This window comes from Euprymna scolopes, chromosome 13 (assembly GCF_053919585.1).
Source record: "Euprymna scolopes isolate OS-2025 chromosome 13, ASM5391958v1, whole genome shotgun sequence".
In the NCBI taxonomy this organism is placed as follows: Eukaryota; Metazoa; Mollusca; class Cephalopoda; order Sepiida; family Sepiolidae; genus Euprymna; species Euprymna scolopes.
This window is the reverse complement of record NC_136494.1, coordinates 58,488,797-58,506,488: the sequence shown is the minus strand read 5'-3', so window position 1 is coordinate 58,506,488 and position 17,692 is coordinate 58,488,797. Positions and strand designations below refer to the sequence as shown.

The 17,692-nt window shown below is 33.8% G+C and overlaps 1 protein-coding gene across 2 annotated transcripts in view; it reads right to left on the bottom strand.

Moving 5' to 3' along the window:
• LOC145292048 (N-acetylglutamate synthase, mitochondrial-like) overlaps positions 1-13,172 on the bottom strand; it is a 144,580-nt gene extending 131,408 nt beyond the window's left edge. The window contains exon 1 of one of the 2 annotated variants that reach the window (XM_080138073.1): positions 13,134-13,172. The gene's annotated coding sequence lies outside the window, so the exon portion shown is untranslated. Of the gene's footprint in view, positions 1-12,011; positions 12,232-13,133 lie in introns of those variants that run through there. The other variant, XM_080138072.1, reaches the window with a different exon arrangement.
• Positions 13,173-17,692: the final 4,520 nt, after the last annotated feature.

Sequence of the window (17,692 nt, the reverse complement as noted above, 5' to 3'; positions counted from 1 at the left end):
GGTAGAGACCACAGAGGTCAAAATTTTTTAAACTTTGATCCCTAACATTTATTTTTTGGAGCTCAAATCAAATTAAAAAGTTTAATCCATCTAAAAGCAACCTACATTTAAAATTTCAAGAGTTTAAACCCAAAATTGGTGGAGAAGTTTCATAAAGTTTTCCGAGGTAAAATCGTTGAGCTTTGACAGCCAAATTTTTGGCTAAAAACCGATTTAAAAGATTTTTTTCCAAATCTCAATACGCCTTATGTTAAATCTCGAGTCTCTAGACAGAGTTATTTGGTAGGGAAATGTGTACAAACAGACGTTATATATATATATATACACACACACATACCGTAACCAGTACCAAAATGATAACCTGAATGTTCGTCAAAATAAAACTGAATATGTAAATCACAATGTTGCTTCGTTTCTTTTTTATATGTATCCCCCCCTCCTGTCTAATCTCCTTAATTCTATCCAACATATACAGTATAATATGGAATGAAACTTATTTTCATAACACAAATACAGAAAAATCTTTAAAAAAAATCTTTATGGTGTACGCATCCGTCACAGAATGAAGATGTCACATTCCAAAAATTACGTAAACTGATCAAATAGTTTTTATTTAACTAATAAAATCCAAATTTTATGACTAAGCGATGTGGTTTGATCCGTCATATTTTATAAATAAAAGGGAAGCTATTGAATTCAAACTATCGAGATCAAAATCAGCCTCGTAATGGCTACAATTTCCAATTAAAATCGTTAAAATCTACTTTATCAATTTACACGATTTTTTTAAAAAATGGCATCTTCGTGACGAATATGTACAAAGATTTTCTGCCATTTGATTTTTGATTTTTGTTAATAAGCATCTAATTTAATGTCATTTGATTTATCCATTTGCTTAATTTTTCTGAAACAAAACAAAACGAAAAAATTGTATTCGTCTTGAACCAGTTGTTATGGTCTATTTTTTCAACCTAAATGAATAAAAAAAAAAAAGCTAAGCGTATTTCTCGCACTAACGGTAAAAATCACAGCATCCTACTTCAAGTTAATTCAACTTTTTATATTACAAGAAACCTTCTCTACCACCAATAGCAATGGCCAATGAATCTTTATCTGAAAGTACATCTTTTAGGCTTCTCGGCCTAACGTTCACAGGAGGTTGGAACAATTACATTGAGAGTATTGCCAGGACCGCTGCGAAGAAGGTAGGTTTTCTCTACCATGCTAGAAAGCTAACGCCCGAAAGTATCCTGTACATCTATAAGGCCACCATTCGTCCATGTATGGAGTATTGTTGTCATATTTGGGTTGGTGCATCTGCCACTAGTCTATCGCTCGTAGACAAAGTCCAAAAGAGTCACCAATCTGATAGGTCCTGGACTTTCATCTAAGCCTCAACCTCTGTCACATCGACGAAATGTTGCATCCCTCTGTTTGTTCTACAAGTACTTTAACGGTGAATGCTCTGACGAACTGCAAGCACTTGTACCCGCTCAACGTAAATACCTCCAACCAACCCGACAAGCAGCTAAATCCCACCCCTTCACAGTAGAAATCCCTAGATGTAAGAGAGCCTTCTACTCCAGTAGCTTCTTCCCCAGAACCGCTAGACTTTGCAATTCCCTTCTGGGTCCCTGCTTCTCCAACTGTACTGACATGCAGAAGTTCAAGTGTAACGTGAACCGACATCTTGCTGCCCAACTCCCTACATAGTACCCCTGGTGCTTATGTCCCTGATAGTAGTCCTCTACATCAAAGTGCAATGTGCCATGTTTGGGGTTAAAATGTAATAGAAAATTTTTTTTTTTTTAATTACAGCTTATCTGTATACGATATCAAGTCGCAAGGGTAGCTAATTTGTATGTTGGTTTTAAAAAAGCACATTATATCGATTAACTATTATTTTTTATTGTTTTTTGAATTCAATGATTGTTTGGACTTTAATATAGGAAATCATTCTGTTAAGCATTATTGATTTATTTCTTGGACAAATATTTAGCATTTGTGTTCCCATGTTTCTTACTTTAGATGCACTGATTTGATAAGTGCCGGTCTATTTCTAAATTGCAAGCAAAAGGCAAATTGATTTCTTTCTTTATAGTATCATAAAATAATTAAATTACAAAAACGTTAATGAATATATGAATAAATGACGAAGATTTTGTTTTGGGTTTACAAAGTTATGAATGAAATATTTATTTTATAATAATGTGTCAGGTGTTTTAAGTAGCAAAATAGCGAGCCAGCAAAACCAGATTATTGTATATAAAATAGATTTTTTTCTCTATTTCTTTCGCACTAATAGTTTTATTAGCAAAAAGTACATTTTTAAAACTGCTTAGTCGGTTTTGATAAATAGTATTCTTAAAAACGAAAATTTTATCTCCAACCAATTTCATCTAGTTTTATATTTAATCCAATCAACAGTTTTTATTTTGATTACTCATATCTTAGAAATTCGGAGTAGTTAAGCGTCTCATAGTCCAAGTCCTCTTCTTGCCATCAACGATACTGAAGAAATCGAATTAGTGACAATTTTTCAAATTTCACTGCTAATCTTTCTTTTTGATAAATGATTTTCCTCGGTTGAAAATTACTTGACCTATTTACATGAGAACCATGCGTTATAATCTGAGCTTTAGCCAAATTGATAAGACTTCAGTCTGCTGGGATGTGATTCCGAGTTCAATGTCTGTCCGAGAATATATATATATATATATATATATATATATATATATATATATTTACACATACACACATTTTTTTTTAATCGTATTAAACTTTATTTTGACGGTTTGGAAGGGAAAAATAAATGGATGACTTTTGTCCTTTCATTTTTATTTCTTTTAAAAAGAGCACAAAATCTTATTTTACATTTATTCATAACCGAAATAACATTGTTTCGTTTTGCAGACGAAGAAATGTATTTCAGTTATGTAAAGTATTAGCAGTTAGTATCTAAATAAAATATAAAATGATCACCCACTGACTGACCAGACAATGTTGGCCAAAACGAGTAAGAATTTTTGTCAGGGATTTCAAAAACCATGACAGAAAAATCCTTTCAGAATCACTTTTGTTCTAATTCAGACTTTTCCCTTTTTTTAAAAAACAATCCTGTGTCTAACTTTTCCACAGTGGAAGACGTTAAGCAAATTTGGCTAAAATCAAACTGCAGTATCTGTTCAGGATGGGGGTGGCATGGTTCAGTTTATTTCTTATTGCTTGAAGCGTCCCCATTCGCAACCTTTCAACTAATGTAATCTCCGGCCTTTTTTCAGTCCAAAATTCTGTATAAGTTCCAGAGTGCAAAAAGATGCACGTCCAGAAGGTCAAAGGTTACATCAGTTGAAACGTTGTGAAAATCATAACCAAGATTAGAATAGTAATCCAAATTATCACTATTTGCTAATTGTTAACGATCACGGCCAGAGCAGAATGATAGAAAAGATTCTGCGTAGGCATTAAAAACAAGTTTATGTTTTGTTTGTTTGTTAAATATTATTAAGTGAGGAACCATTTCGAATTAAAATCCATTTATTATTACGCATATAAACTTTAGAAAAAGATGCATATTGAACTTGAAACATGTCAACATTATGTGAATATGAGAAATCAAAATAAGATAGCGACCGAATTTGACCTGATGTCGTGTGATTTCGCTTTTACACCATAAATGTCGACACATTACAAGTGTTTTTCTAAAGCTACACGTATAATAAATTGATTTTAAATTTAAATGTTTCCTCATTCAAGTATATTTCACAAAACCAACAGAAAACCATTTTTAATGCATATACTGTTTTTTTTTTTTTTTTTTTTCATATTATATTCTGGCCGCAATCTTTAACGATTACCCAATATTCATGTAAATAATTCCAAAACACAAGTATAAAACAAAGAAAATTCAAATAAAACACTCATCTATAAGAAAAAGTACTTATAATACATTTTTAGAATGCAAATATATTTTTTTTAATGTTGGGTAAGCCATAAGATTTTATTTTTTATGAAAACAGGATAACTTCAATAAAAACACTGAAAAATAGAAAGAACGAAAAATAAATGAAATAAAACGTTGAATAACTAAGTATCTTTTTTTGGAAGCGAGTAGTGTTTTGGTTTGTTGCAAAATTAATATTGTGCTTGAAAGGGAGAGAACGAAACCGAAAGTGATCTTATTTTATCTTATTTAACTGTCCCTATTTACTAGTTTCCTCAAGAAGACATATTTAGACGCATGGTTGATTAAAGATATCAAACTTCCCAAACAATGGTAACGGATGCGACAAATATATCTATATTCCTATAAAGTCGGGTTTATTTTTTTCGCTTTGACATTGATATTAAAAGCTTATTTTCTTTATTTAAAAATTATTAAAACGAACTTAATATACTCAGTCATGGATATGTGATCTCATAAATGTATACTAATTTGCATATTCCTGTCAAAAACGAACGTTCATAAATTAATGATTCTTTTTTATGTTTATCTTTTTTAAATTAAATGATTGGTTTTATTTAACTATTACAATTTTTTATGCATAATTTCTACATTGGGCATAATTGCCTAGAATTGTGTATGAAAACATTCTAGCACACAGACATGTTTTATATATATATAAGTGAACTTGTTCATGTGTATGCGAAACATCTCTACCAAACTGCTCTGAATATTTAGTCTACAGACTTGAAACTTGATATATAGGGTATTTGGAGCTTGGGAACACTTTCGATTTGGATTTTAGCCTGTAAAAGTTGTTGCTAAATGGCCATAATTAAAAAAAAAATCAGTTAACCTTTGCAGGAGTAAATCGATTAAATTCTAAGCATGCGTATTGTACATTTTTAACTTAGTTGATTAATTTCTAGCCCTTTTTTTTTATCAATCTGGTAGTAAAGACGAAGATTGAAGCACTAAATAACGACAAAGGCTAGAGCATTGAATATTTTGGTTTCAATTCCAGCTGATGACACCAAAGTTTTTTTGGTTTTTTTTTCAACTTTTGAGATCACTTTACATATTGGGTACAATATAATTAGAGGATTTGCTTTATAATAATAATAAATACGAAATCTGCATGAATTAAAATATCATATTTAAGTGTATTTTACGACTAGACAACACCGGTTGGCCTACTAGTATATATATGTTCAGAAAGTGTGAGAGAATATATATATAATGATTTTCCACAGTCGAACCAATGTCACAGCCCGCAAGAGCCAAGAAAGTTTGTTGGCTTTCTTGGCTCTTGTGGGCTGCGACATTGGTTTGGCTTTAGAAAATCATTATATATATATATAAGTAACCTTGTCTGTCTATGAGGATCGGTCTATCAAACTCCTGTCAATTTTTGGACTACAGATTTGAAACTTTATACATATAGCGGATTTGGACCTGTGGAACAAATTCGATTTGATTTTAGCCGGTAAAAACAATTGCTCAGAGGTTACAATTGAAAAAAGTTGGAACTTGGCATGTTATTTCTATGCATGCACAAATATACATTTATATGTTTAACATTATTTTTTTAAGTTTTTGTATGCATATAGATTGAGGTCAGATGTTAATGAATAAAGCTGGAGAGCTATAGGTTTTGGTTTTGATTCTAGATGATGGCAACCAAGTTTGTTTTTTAATTTTTAAATTACTAATAGGTACAATATAATACTCAATAGATTATTGGTGCTATGATAATAAATATGAAATCTACAGAAATTAAAATATTATATTTATGTGTATTTTACCACCAAACCATACCGGGCGGCCACTACTATATATTGAGTACAATGTAATAAATAGAGAATTGACTCAATAATAATAAATTGCTGCAGCGGGCTGATAGGTGAGGTGTCAATCGACCATACAACTAAGAAAGTAGACACAAAGCAAAGAGGTAACAACAATAGTAAAAAAGATGACAAACACAGATGAATCGTCAATGAAAATTTTTAGGCTCCTTCAGTCTTTGACAGACTATGGATACCCACGAAGGGGTGCCTGCGCATGAAATTTGTGTTGCAGGAGGTGCACAATCTCCAACCACACATCTCCTGAGTCGACATTGTTAAATACCTGTGGCAAGTGAAGTGCATGAACAAGACAACTGGAAACAAATGCCCAGATAAGCGGAGAGCACATACAGTGCTTAGATTGGTTGGTTGGTTGGTTGTTTTATGGCATATCAACCTTTTTCAGGTTATTTAATGCCGAATCTAGTTATTTTGAGAAACGATTTTTAATGGAGTATATTTGTTTCACGTTAGGTTCTATTTAACCCATAGTTGGGACCCTAACAGGTACTACCACTCCGGGTCAGAGTGGACCTGGGAGCAATCGCAATTAAAGGGTGGCTCCACACTCCCCAAAGCACGCAAGGTGGGGCCTCACCATCGGATATAGTTTTAGGTCATATCCAGGACCACAGTGCTTAGAATTCCCAGATGGTCACCCATCTGGTACTAATCAGGCTCAACGTTGCTTAACTTCGGTGATCTGATGAGAACTGGTGTGTTCACGCGATTATGCCGTATATATGAAGATATTGTGCACTTTATTTACCACAGGAAAAATGGTAAATTGTATGTCAATAGAGATTGTGTATCTGGATCAGACGTCTCATAGTGTTGAAATTTGAGCATCCATGAGGTAGGATAACATGCCTCAGGTTGGTTCAGGCTGTGTAGATGTGATATGATGCTGGGACAGGTAGTCAGACATCAAAGGAGCACTGGAGTCGATGGCTGGACGTTGACAAGCAATAAAACTGGTAGTGAAACATCAGTGAGCACTGGAACAGATAGCTGGAAATGTTAAAACAAGCACCGCAGGAAGGAGGAGTTGAAGCAGGAGCAGGAGAAGGAACTGGAGTGGCACACTGAGAGGAGAATCTCAGAAGGCAGGCAACAGTAGAGCATGAAGAGTCTACCGCATTCAGGTAGGTTGTGAGTTGTCCTTAAAGGGACAGTTTGAATCAAATTAATAGTTTGGTAGTTAGGCCTGAAAAGGACTGTTTGGCAACTGCTGCTGATGGTTCCCTTGGCTACTGGGATTGACGACTTGACTCTGCTGAGTTAGTATTTATTTCTCTTCCACTGCAAGAAATGTGACATTAGGGTTGGAAAGTGGGATTGAAAAGTCAGCACTTCAAAGGAAGCGCACTCTGAACCTGCAAAAATGCCTGTGCAGCCCTATCTGCATTTCTGATAAGGTCCCTCAGACGATTAGCCTGAAACTAATTCCTACTTAAAGAGAGAAGGCAAAGCCTGGGAGGGTGAACTTCCTAGAACTGCACAGAACCACCATTATACCGTAATGTAAGGGGACATGTAATTACAGTAATGATCTAATTTGTTGATTTTGTGAGCAGCTGATTACTGAAAAAGTTACTGGCTTTATGAAAAGGTGAGCAGGTTATTGGAATAGGCTCACTAAACATACAAATGGTTTACAATTAATTCTTGGCCGGATTTCTTAAAGCTAAAAATGTCTTGGGTATTTATTGACTAATTGATATATTAATCTCGGTCCAAAATTAAAGTCGGTTGTTTTTGTTGGATGCGCAAAAAAAAAAAAAAAAAAATGAAAGGGTGTGTGTTTTTTCTTTGTTAACAAGATAAGAAAGAAAAGTTGTCACTATCACGTATGATAGGAGTATGATTTGGGCGTGTCTTTCATGTTTGCTAATAGGCGTATTTTTTATTGTTGGTAAACAAATAGGCACACGCTGTGACAAAATACGACATCTGCATAAATTAAAATATCAGAAGCATATTTTACAATTGAGCAATGGCCTACTAGTATATATGTATAGCATCATCGACACTCCTTAATGAATGAGGACACCTCAGGTTACAAAAAATAAGCCCATCTACTCCACTCTCTAAAAGGCAATTTACTTATTTGTTTTTCCACAAGTTAAACACAAATTCAATTTTTTAATGAAGGAAATCCAGCTCCCCCTAAAAGCCCGAATCTAAATTAAGACAGAACAGTTGAGAAGTTCTCGAATTCAGGACAAAACAGATACACTTTAAAAACTTTATTTAGGGGGGGGGGGAAAGAAGAAAAAAGACAAAGTAAACAAATTTTAAATGTTAGACACAAGCTCCTTAAAAGTGTGCAAAGTCGTTGGTCATCCCTCCCATATTCTACTCTTGGCATTTTCATAGAATCACTCCAGTCTTCAAATCTGAGTTAAATTGCTCTCACGGCATTCGAATAAGCCATAAAACCACACAAAAAAGAATGCTCGGAGACGGGAGTGATTCTACTAAATTAGCTCTGTCTTAACTGAACGCATTTTTTTTTTTTTTTTTTTTTTTTTTTTTAATGTTTTACCATTTGTCCAACTTGACTTCAACAGCCAAGACAATACTAGGGTTGGATCAAATACAATTGTATTTGTATTTCAATTGTATTTAAATACAATTTTAATGTAATTGTATTCTAACATCACAAGAAAAAGTAATTTGCATTAGCAAATACAAATTACTTTTTCTTGTGATGTTAGAATACAATTACATTAAAATTGTATTTAAATACAATTGAAATACAAATACAATTGTATTTGATCCAACCCTAGTATTGTCTTGACTGTTGAAGTCAAGTTGGACAAATGGTAAAAGATTAAAAAAAAAAAAAATGCTTGTTGGCATCCAGGAAAATAGTATTTTGTATTCGTATTTGAGAGAGAGAGAGAGAGAGAGAGAGAGAGAGAGAGAGAGAGAGAGAGAGAGAGAAAGAGAGAGAGAGAAAGAGAGAGAGAGAAAGAGAGAGAGAGAAAGAGAGAGAGAGAAAGAGAGAGAGAGAAAGAGAGAGAGAGAAAGAGAGAGAGAGAAAGAGAGAGAGAGAAAGAGAGAGAGAGAGAGAGAGAGAGAGAGAGAGAGAGAGAGAGAGAAGGAAACTTTCAGAACTCTAATGATAATAAAATGCAATGAGGACATGATATAGAATGTAATGTAGATGTCAAATTTGGAAGGAAATATTTCTTTTCTTTTTCTTTTGCATATTTTCAGATTTCTTTATTACTTTGAAAAAAAAGTACTTATATTTGTTTTTGTTTAAATCAGTTATTGTATTTTTATTTGTATTTTGAGATTGAGGAATAAAAGTATTTGTATTTTTAGACTTAGGAATAAAAGTATTTGTATTTGTGGTAACCTAAACGAAAGTATTTGTATTTCAATTGTTAAAAGTCAGTATTTGATCCAACCCTAGACAATAACACATCTTACTAGGAGATACGTACTTACTCCGAATGGTTAAATAATTATCTTTGTAGGCTCGAAAGCAACTATTTTGTTACACAATCAGATATGTAAAGTATATATGGTTATATTGAAACGGTTGTCTCAAAATATCTGACTAGTTTTATCTTGTTTTCCAAACATTAACACGACAATACACTGTATCTTTTTTTTTTTTTTTGTAAATATTAATTTGTTTCCTGATTTTTAAGGATGAAATTGTATTTTTACAGATTATTTTGAAAATTTCTTGAAAAAAGATTGAAAGTCAAGAAATAACTGTTACCAAAGGCAATAAAAGTTACTTTTTTTTTTTTTTACTTGCCCGCCTACTTTTTTGTTTGCCTTAAAATATTTTAAAGCACTTTTATTTGCATTTTTTAAATCGTTACCTTCCCAGTTAAACATTGCGCCAGATTTTATGTGACGAGCCTCAATATCGTGTGTTTAATAACTAAAAAAAATCTTTACTTTACGCTACAATAGAACACCGACCACTCTAATTTGCTTTTTAGGGGTATTCGAAGTCGCTGACAACGAATCTGATAATCAAACCCGTTGCAAATTTATCATTTGCCTTCTGTATATTTGACATTGGTAATGGTGCACTACTGCACTACTGGTGCAGTTTGACATTTTCAAGCAAATTTATTATTTTAATTTTAGGAGAGTTCCGTCCGCGCAACGTAAAAGCTAAAGCCTTTTTCCCCATGTACTATAGCATGGCTTTCTAAATTTGTATGGGATGTTAAACTATATAAGTTCCTATATTTCTATTGGCTGTATTTTTGTATAATTTTCGATTTAGGGGCGATTATCGATGCTTCATATCGAATAAAATCTAGCCCCATGTTAAATTCGTTGGATTTTCAGGAAGCAACGATAAAAATGTAAATAAATAAAAGCGCTTTAAAATATTTTTTCAAAAAATAGGCAGGTAAGTAGAACAGTCATTTTTCATTGTCTTTGGTAACAGTTATTTATTGACTTTGTTTTCTTCAGATTTTTTTTCTATGATTGAAAATGGCCAAAATATTACCACTCTGACTTAGGGTTAGCAGAGGATATGTTTTGTTTGCCAAAAACAATCAAATCGAACGGTTTAAGAAATCCGCAATAATCGGGCACGAAATACGATCAATTAATTTGTGTCACTGACTGGAAAATCAGCTAAAAAAATTCATTAAAATTTGTCAGTTATTATAGGAGCGAAACCGCTTCTTCAATGAGCCGAGCGCGTGTGCACGGTAGGATTTGCAAGTTTATAAAAAGTTACGTAAGACGCCCGAGGAAGCCGGTACGGAGGAAACAATAAAAACAAAAAATGCATCTACATAAAAGATCAGCCAGCATAATAATAAAAAAAAAAAAACTAATATAAATTCTCTTCAGATTCATTTACAGGAATTAAATAGTTCGAATAACTAAAAGACAATGAAACAAAGCTATTTTTAAAACACACACACACAATTTTGGTGCTTATGCACTTTTGTTACAGCGCTATCTTTAGTTTTTTTTTTTTTTTCAGTTTCAATTCAAGTTTCACGATCTTTTTGTTTCATTATTAAATTGTTAGGTGGAAGCACAGAATAGTTACAAAACACCCTCCTCATGTTAAGAATGGCTTTCAAAATAACATTATTTCAGCACGGTAACAAAAGTGCATAAGTACCATAATTTTAGTATACGATTTTTTTTTTACAAAGTACGCCGAACGATTTGTAACGGTTAAATAATCTCCCCATGAGAGACAGAGTTGACACTATCGAGATTCAATATGGGGCAAGTGAGGACGCACAAAAGCCGGTAAAAACATACAAACTTGTAAAAAAAAAAAAAAAAAAGAAACACCTGAATCGTGTTCGTCGGCATTATCTGGTAAGGGCGCATCAGACGGTTGGCGGTAAACCAACCAAATATCTTCCTAACGAGAGAGACCATCCGGAGAGGGTAACCCTCTAGCCATCACAGAAAGGAGATAATGCCTGGGAGGGTGGTCTCCTGAGCAGAACACTGGGCAGAACAAACAACTCAAACCGAAGCGAGAGTTGCAGTTGCGTGGTAGCAATTTCATTTTTAATCAAATAAATGCCGATATAATCAAAGATAACTACAAACACGAATGCAAAACAATGATATATATTTGACAATGCGGCGTCTTTGCGAGTCGCCCACACAATAAATGTTAATGGCATGCTCCGTAAAATGACGTAAATATCAGAGAAAAACTTTATGGAAAGGAAAAGAGAATTCAAAATTACGCTTTTCTCGTTATTTATTATTTTTCTTTACTTGCGAGCATAAAGGTCGTGATTCATTCATTAAAATTCTACTACCACCCACGTTGACGGCCCCTCTCTCACTCTCTTCTTTACCAAAAATAAGAAAAACATTAATAGTAAAGAAAGAAAAAAAGATTTTACTTTACTTTGTATACACTTTTAAAGAAAAAAATTTATAGTAAATATATATGTACATGCATAAAAATATGAGAAATTAAAAAAATTAAATATAGCCGATCTTATAAGAAAAAGGTATTTCTCACAGGTGCTCGAAGAAGTAAAAAATAACACTAAGAACGGTTATAAAATGAGGAATCATTTCGTAACAATTACCTATATGTAGAGTGAACCCCCATTTTCTGACCTATTACGATGCACTAATTGTGACGAGATGAAAATTTCGGAGACGAAAGCCCTTATAATGTGTTTTTAATAAGAGGGAAGGGGAAAAGGGGTACGTGTATATATAAGTAAACTTACCAGCACAGGCCAAGGTGTTTGGGCAACACTCAAGAATAGCTTCTAACAACATTCTCCTCCCAAACAATTCATAATTCAAAACCGGGAATAAAAAAGGAAGGCTGCTCGTTAATCTATGAACAAGCACAGCTGCTTCTGGCAACGCGTTGCGAAATACAAAGGGGCGGTAACTCTAACCGATTTGAAAAGACCATTCAAAAAAAAAAAAAAAAAATACTCTCAATTCTTATTTTAAACTTTCTATTTTTAGCACTTATGTTTGCTGAACGAATATATCTACGTTTTACATAATATGAATTTAGATAATCTTTTTTCTTTCTTTCTTTTTGTCTGATAAAAGTATTGGTTCAATTTCTCGACAGGAATTTTTTTTTTTTTTTTTTTTTTTTTTTTTTTTTTTTTTTTACACACTTTTGATAAAAAAGGGTTTTATCCTGAAATAAATTGTCCTAAAGCTAAGATTTAATTAAAACTTAAAATGAGTGATAGTTATACGTGTTAAAATGATTATATTAATAAATTAATCAACTAAAAGGAGCAAAGTGTAGTATCTGTTCTAATACTGTACTTATTGTCTTTAGTGTCAGAGAAATCCTTTTAGACTGAGCCATTTTTTAAAATTATTTTTGTCTCAATCTGAGGTGCTACTTTATTGAGAGGTGAATTTTTTTCCCTACCTCTGAATCTGCCTATGTGAGGAGACAAATAAATTGGGGCTACAATTTTCTTCATGTTTGTTGGTGAAAGTTTATAAAAACTGGTTTCTTGGGGGGGGGGTGAATGATAAAGTTTAAATTTTGCATAGTTTTATTCCTTTATTTAAAAAAAATCTTTTCTTGTTTCGATTAATGATAATTCTTCAAACATAGTTGCCAATCATTCAAACATGGCTGCCAAACATTAAAACATGGTTGGATTTACTTAAAACATTTATGCCAATTATGCAAGCATGAATGCCAAGAATTTGTACATAGATGCCAATCATTCAGATATGTCTAATAAGCATTCAAACATGGTTACCAAGTTTCTTATATGGCTACCAAGCATTCAAACACGTTTGCTTAGCATTCAAATATTGCAGCCAAATATTAAAACTTGATGTGGTTTAAAAATGTTACAAACCTGTTCTCTCAGTAGACTATAGTGTCCAGTGCAAAAGAAAAGAAAAATGGCTGCTGCTCTTTATATGCTAGTAATGTTGCCACCTCATATAATTGAGATGTTTCTAATTTAAATAAAAAAGGGAAGTGTGGGGGGGGGGGTTTCAAGTGATATTTTTAGACTCCAAAAATAGAAAATGAAAGGGGGGAAAAGGACGTCAACACTTAACAGAATAAAAAAAAAAAAAAAAAAAAAAAAAAAGAAAAAGAAATAAAAAGAAAAAGAAAGAACAGAAAGCGATAGGGAGGGAGGGGATCGAATTTTAATGTTTATATATATGCAAGTGTCGTCAGAAAAGGTCATTGATTGACCAAGGTATACTCTTGTACGTGACCACACAAGGTTTATTTTTTGACAGTCCGCATACTTCTTTCATGCATTTTTCGATGTTTACAAAATTCTTTACAAGTGATTTCATACTTTTGTAAACAACAAACACAATTATTGATAAGCTGCTGAATATTGGTCATATGTCTACTAGGGTCATGTAAAAATTCTAACATATAAGCTTACTGATTTAAAAATATTTCAGCTGATAAAATTGTTATCATTAACACTCAATTTTTTTTTTTTTAGATAATACATTTAATCTGTTAGTTAAAATTAAAAAAAAAATGGTAATGTATTGTTTAACATTATCATAGAAATATATTCAAATAGAGGCTGAAAGTTCAAAGAAGGACCATGTAGATGTAGATAACGTCTTTATCCACCTACTTTTTGTCCTTTATTGTCGGTTGAATTATTATAATTTTGTTTTATTATATTTCGTTATTAACACCATTTAGAGGCGACCACTCTTATAAAAAGATAAATTTTCTATCTAGCTATAATGTAAGCTTAGTTCCATTGAAATTGAACCCTCTATGTTAGGTTTCTACTTTGTGTGTTGTAGAGATAAATAGGATGTATTTTCTTCTCATTCCTGCAAGTCCCTCAGTGGACGCATCAACTAAGACAATGGATCTTAATAACTCAGTGGTTAAGACATATCAGTGTGGCTATATACAGCTGACTTGCCGAGATTTATGGCGAGCAAGTTAGCTGTATATGGCTACACTGATATGTCTTAACCACTGAGTTATTAAGATCCATTATCTTAGTTGATGCGTCCACTGAGGGACTTGCAGATGAGATATATATGTCTGTGGATTTATATATATATGTATATATGTCATGGTTTGCCCCTCTGCTAAAGCCAGTACCACTAGTTTACATAGGTCATTTGGCCAATAAGCCAAGTTTCATAGCCCTAAAAGAGAATAGTGTGGACAAGATCCTGACTTTGATATTCAGACATTTCTTTTCGAGACCAGAGCTGACAGAAGACGGTGTGGACATTGTTATTACAGTTGAAGATGTCTTCCTTCCCTTGGCCTGTTGCAATGATGATGGAGCCAAGATATTTTAACAACTCGACCTTTTCAAGGATTTCCATGTCAACGACAACTGGCTGTTTTTCATTTGAAAGGAGACCTGCCATCAGTAACTTTGTTTTATTGGCGTTTATCTTTGAGGTATAAGATTGCATCTTGTTAATGTCCAATTGAATGTAAGTGAAGCTTTCACCCAATATGGCGATATCATCAGCATAGTCGATATTTGTAGACAACAATTTACCAGGGCGTTCATGATCCAGTTAATGATGGAATTGAAGAGCATAAGTGAGAGAATGCATCCTTGTCAAACGTCAGAGTGAATGTCAAAGAAGCATGATTTCTGACCATACATGCAGAGTTTAGTGCAAATGGAGAGAGAAGAGGGTTCGATTAGTTCAAAATGTTTTTTGAGTATACTACATGACCTTCCAGGGGACTCCGTGGTCAACAGAATCAAATGCAGCAGCAAAGGTAATGAAGCAAATGATAGTATTTTGCTGGTAGCTTCAGCGATGCTCAAGTATTCTTTGGAGAGTGAAAATCTAGTTAGTACATCCTCAGCCGGGGGCAAAATCCGCATTGGTTTGGCCTCGTCCTTGTATCTCTTTGCCTTTGAAATTGCTACAACAGGATGGCAATGAAGATTGCTGCACTGATATTGATAAGACTGATACCACGATAATTACTGCAACAGCGTTCCATCTCTCTTGTAGAAGGGAAGCAGGATGGCATCATTCTAGCCTTGAGGGCGTTTTTTCTCCCTCTCTCCCTCCCCCTCCCATCTCTCTCTCTCTCTTGAATCCGAAAAAATTGAGTTTGCAAATATAAAAAAATAAGAAGACAAATCTTAAATTAGTCACTTTCTGCTTGATATATATTTATCCTATCTCTCTCTCTCTCTCTCTCTCTCTCTCTCTCTCTCTCTCTCTCTCTCTCTCTTAGCTACAGATTAAATCGTGTTACTATATGTGGTGTTATTCTCATTTGTTCATCATGGACTAGTTCAATATTTTTATCTCTTCCTTTCTTTATTACTTTAAACTGTTAATAAACAGAGAAAGAAAGAAAGAAAGGGAGAAAGAAAGATAAAGAGAAAGGAGAAGAGAAAGAGTAATGAAAGCAAGAGTGGCAGACTATATGAAATAAGAACGATGAGGATGAGGGTCAAACAATATACTGTAAAAGGTAAGAAAATGATAGACAGAGACTGAAAAAAATTAGAGTTAATTGCAAATTCCACAGCAAATATCCTAACTGTATTCTCTGAACGTATATACCGTTCACTGGACAAAACAGGGGAGGGTAGAGCGGTATCTAAGGCTTTTGACAGGGTATGGCACGATGGTCTTCTAAGGAAAATTAGATTATATGGTATCACTAGAAGAATACAAAATGTAATTAAATCCTTCTTAAGTAAGAGAAAAATCCAGGTTGTCCTCGACGGTCGTACATCTAAACAATATAATATAAATGCAGGAGGATCTCAGGGGTCTATTCTCGGACCTTTATTGTTCCTGATATTCATAAATGACCTCCCTTATAAAATTGTTTCGGAGATGGGTATATTTGCTGATGACACTACTCTCTATAACAGACATGAGGGGGAAAAAATTGAACACATATCTATGGAAATAGCAGAAACACTAGAGGATGACCTCCAATCTGTAGTGGAATTGGAACAAAAATGGATTGTCACATTCAATGCTGCCAAGACTAAGCTTGTTTCCTTCAATAACTACAAGAAACCTTCACGACCACCAATAGCAATGGCCAAGAACAAATTACCTGAAAGTACTTCCTTTAAACTCATCGGCCTAACGTTTACAGGGAACATGAACTGGAATAGATACATTGAGAGCATTACTAAGGCTGCTGTGAAAAAGGTGGGCTCTGTCAACCATGATAGAAAGCTACTTATGCCTAAAAGTATCCTATACCTCTATAAGGCCACTATTCGCATATGTATGAAGTACTGTTGTCACATTTGGGCTGGTGCATCTAGTACTTGTCTCTCACTCCTTGACAAGGTTCAAAAGAGAGTCGCCAACCTGATAGGTCATGAACTGCCATCTAAGCTTCAGCCTCTGCCCCATCGACAAAATGTTGCTTGTTCTACAAATACTTTAATGGTGAATGCTCTGACGAACTACAAGCACTTGTACCTCCTCGATGTGAATACCCCCGACAAACCCGACAAGCAGCTAAATCTCACCCCTTCACAGTAGAGATCCCTAGGTGTAAGAAAGTTTTCTACTCTAATAGTTTCTTCCCCAGAACTGCTAGACTTTGGAACTCCTTTCCGGGATTCTGCTTTCCCAACTGTACTGACATGCAGAAGTTCAAGTGTAATGTGAACAGACATCTTGCTAATCATCTCCCTTCATAATACTCCTGCAACTTATGTCCCCGATAGTAGCCCACCTACTTCAAAGTGACACTGTGCCTTGTTTGGGGTGAAAACTGAATAAAAAAAAAATTGCAGCTTATTAGAACAATTAAAACACAAGCTTTTTCAAGCATAATTTCATTTCCAAACTGATGAATATTTTAACATGTATTTTGCATGATAAAAATATATAATAAAAAAAACCTTGAAGTGCTCATTATAATAATAGATATTTCTGGTATCTATGTTTCTCCGTTTTTATTCAAGGTTGCAATTGAAAACAAGATCTCCAGAGAGAATATAACTTTTCTCAAGTAGAATTTTCCAAGGAATCCAATGGAGGTATTTTTTTTTTTTGTATCATGGCTTATTACATTTGTGCTGTACATCAGTAAACAATAAGGACGTCTTACTTTATTATATTTTGTTTATAACTAATTATAGGAATAATAATATGGATAAAAATGGTTATAGGGGGTTCAGATATAGGAGCAGGAGTACACAAGAGTACACAGGAATAAACAGTTTGCATTCAGCATGGTATACGGCATAATTACGTTGACATACCGGTTCTCATTAGATCATCAAAGTTAAGCAACGTTGGGCCTGGTCAGTACCAGATAGGTGACCAATTTAGAAATTCCAGCCACTGTATGTAGGAGAACGTTGATACCTCTCTGCAAGTGTTGCAAAAAACCCAACGTTAACATCTCTCCTAACAGAAATATGCATGTCACTGGGGATCGCTTGTGAAT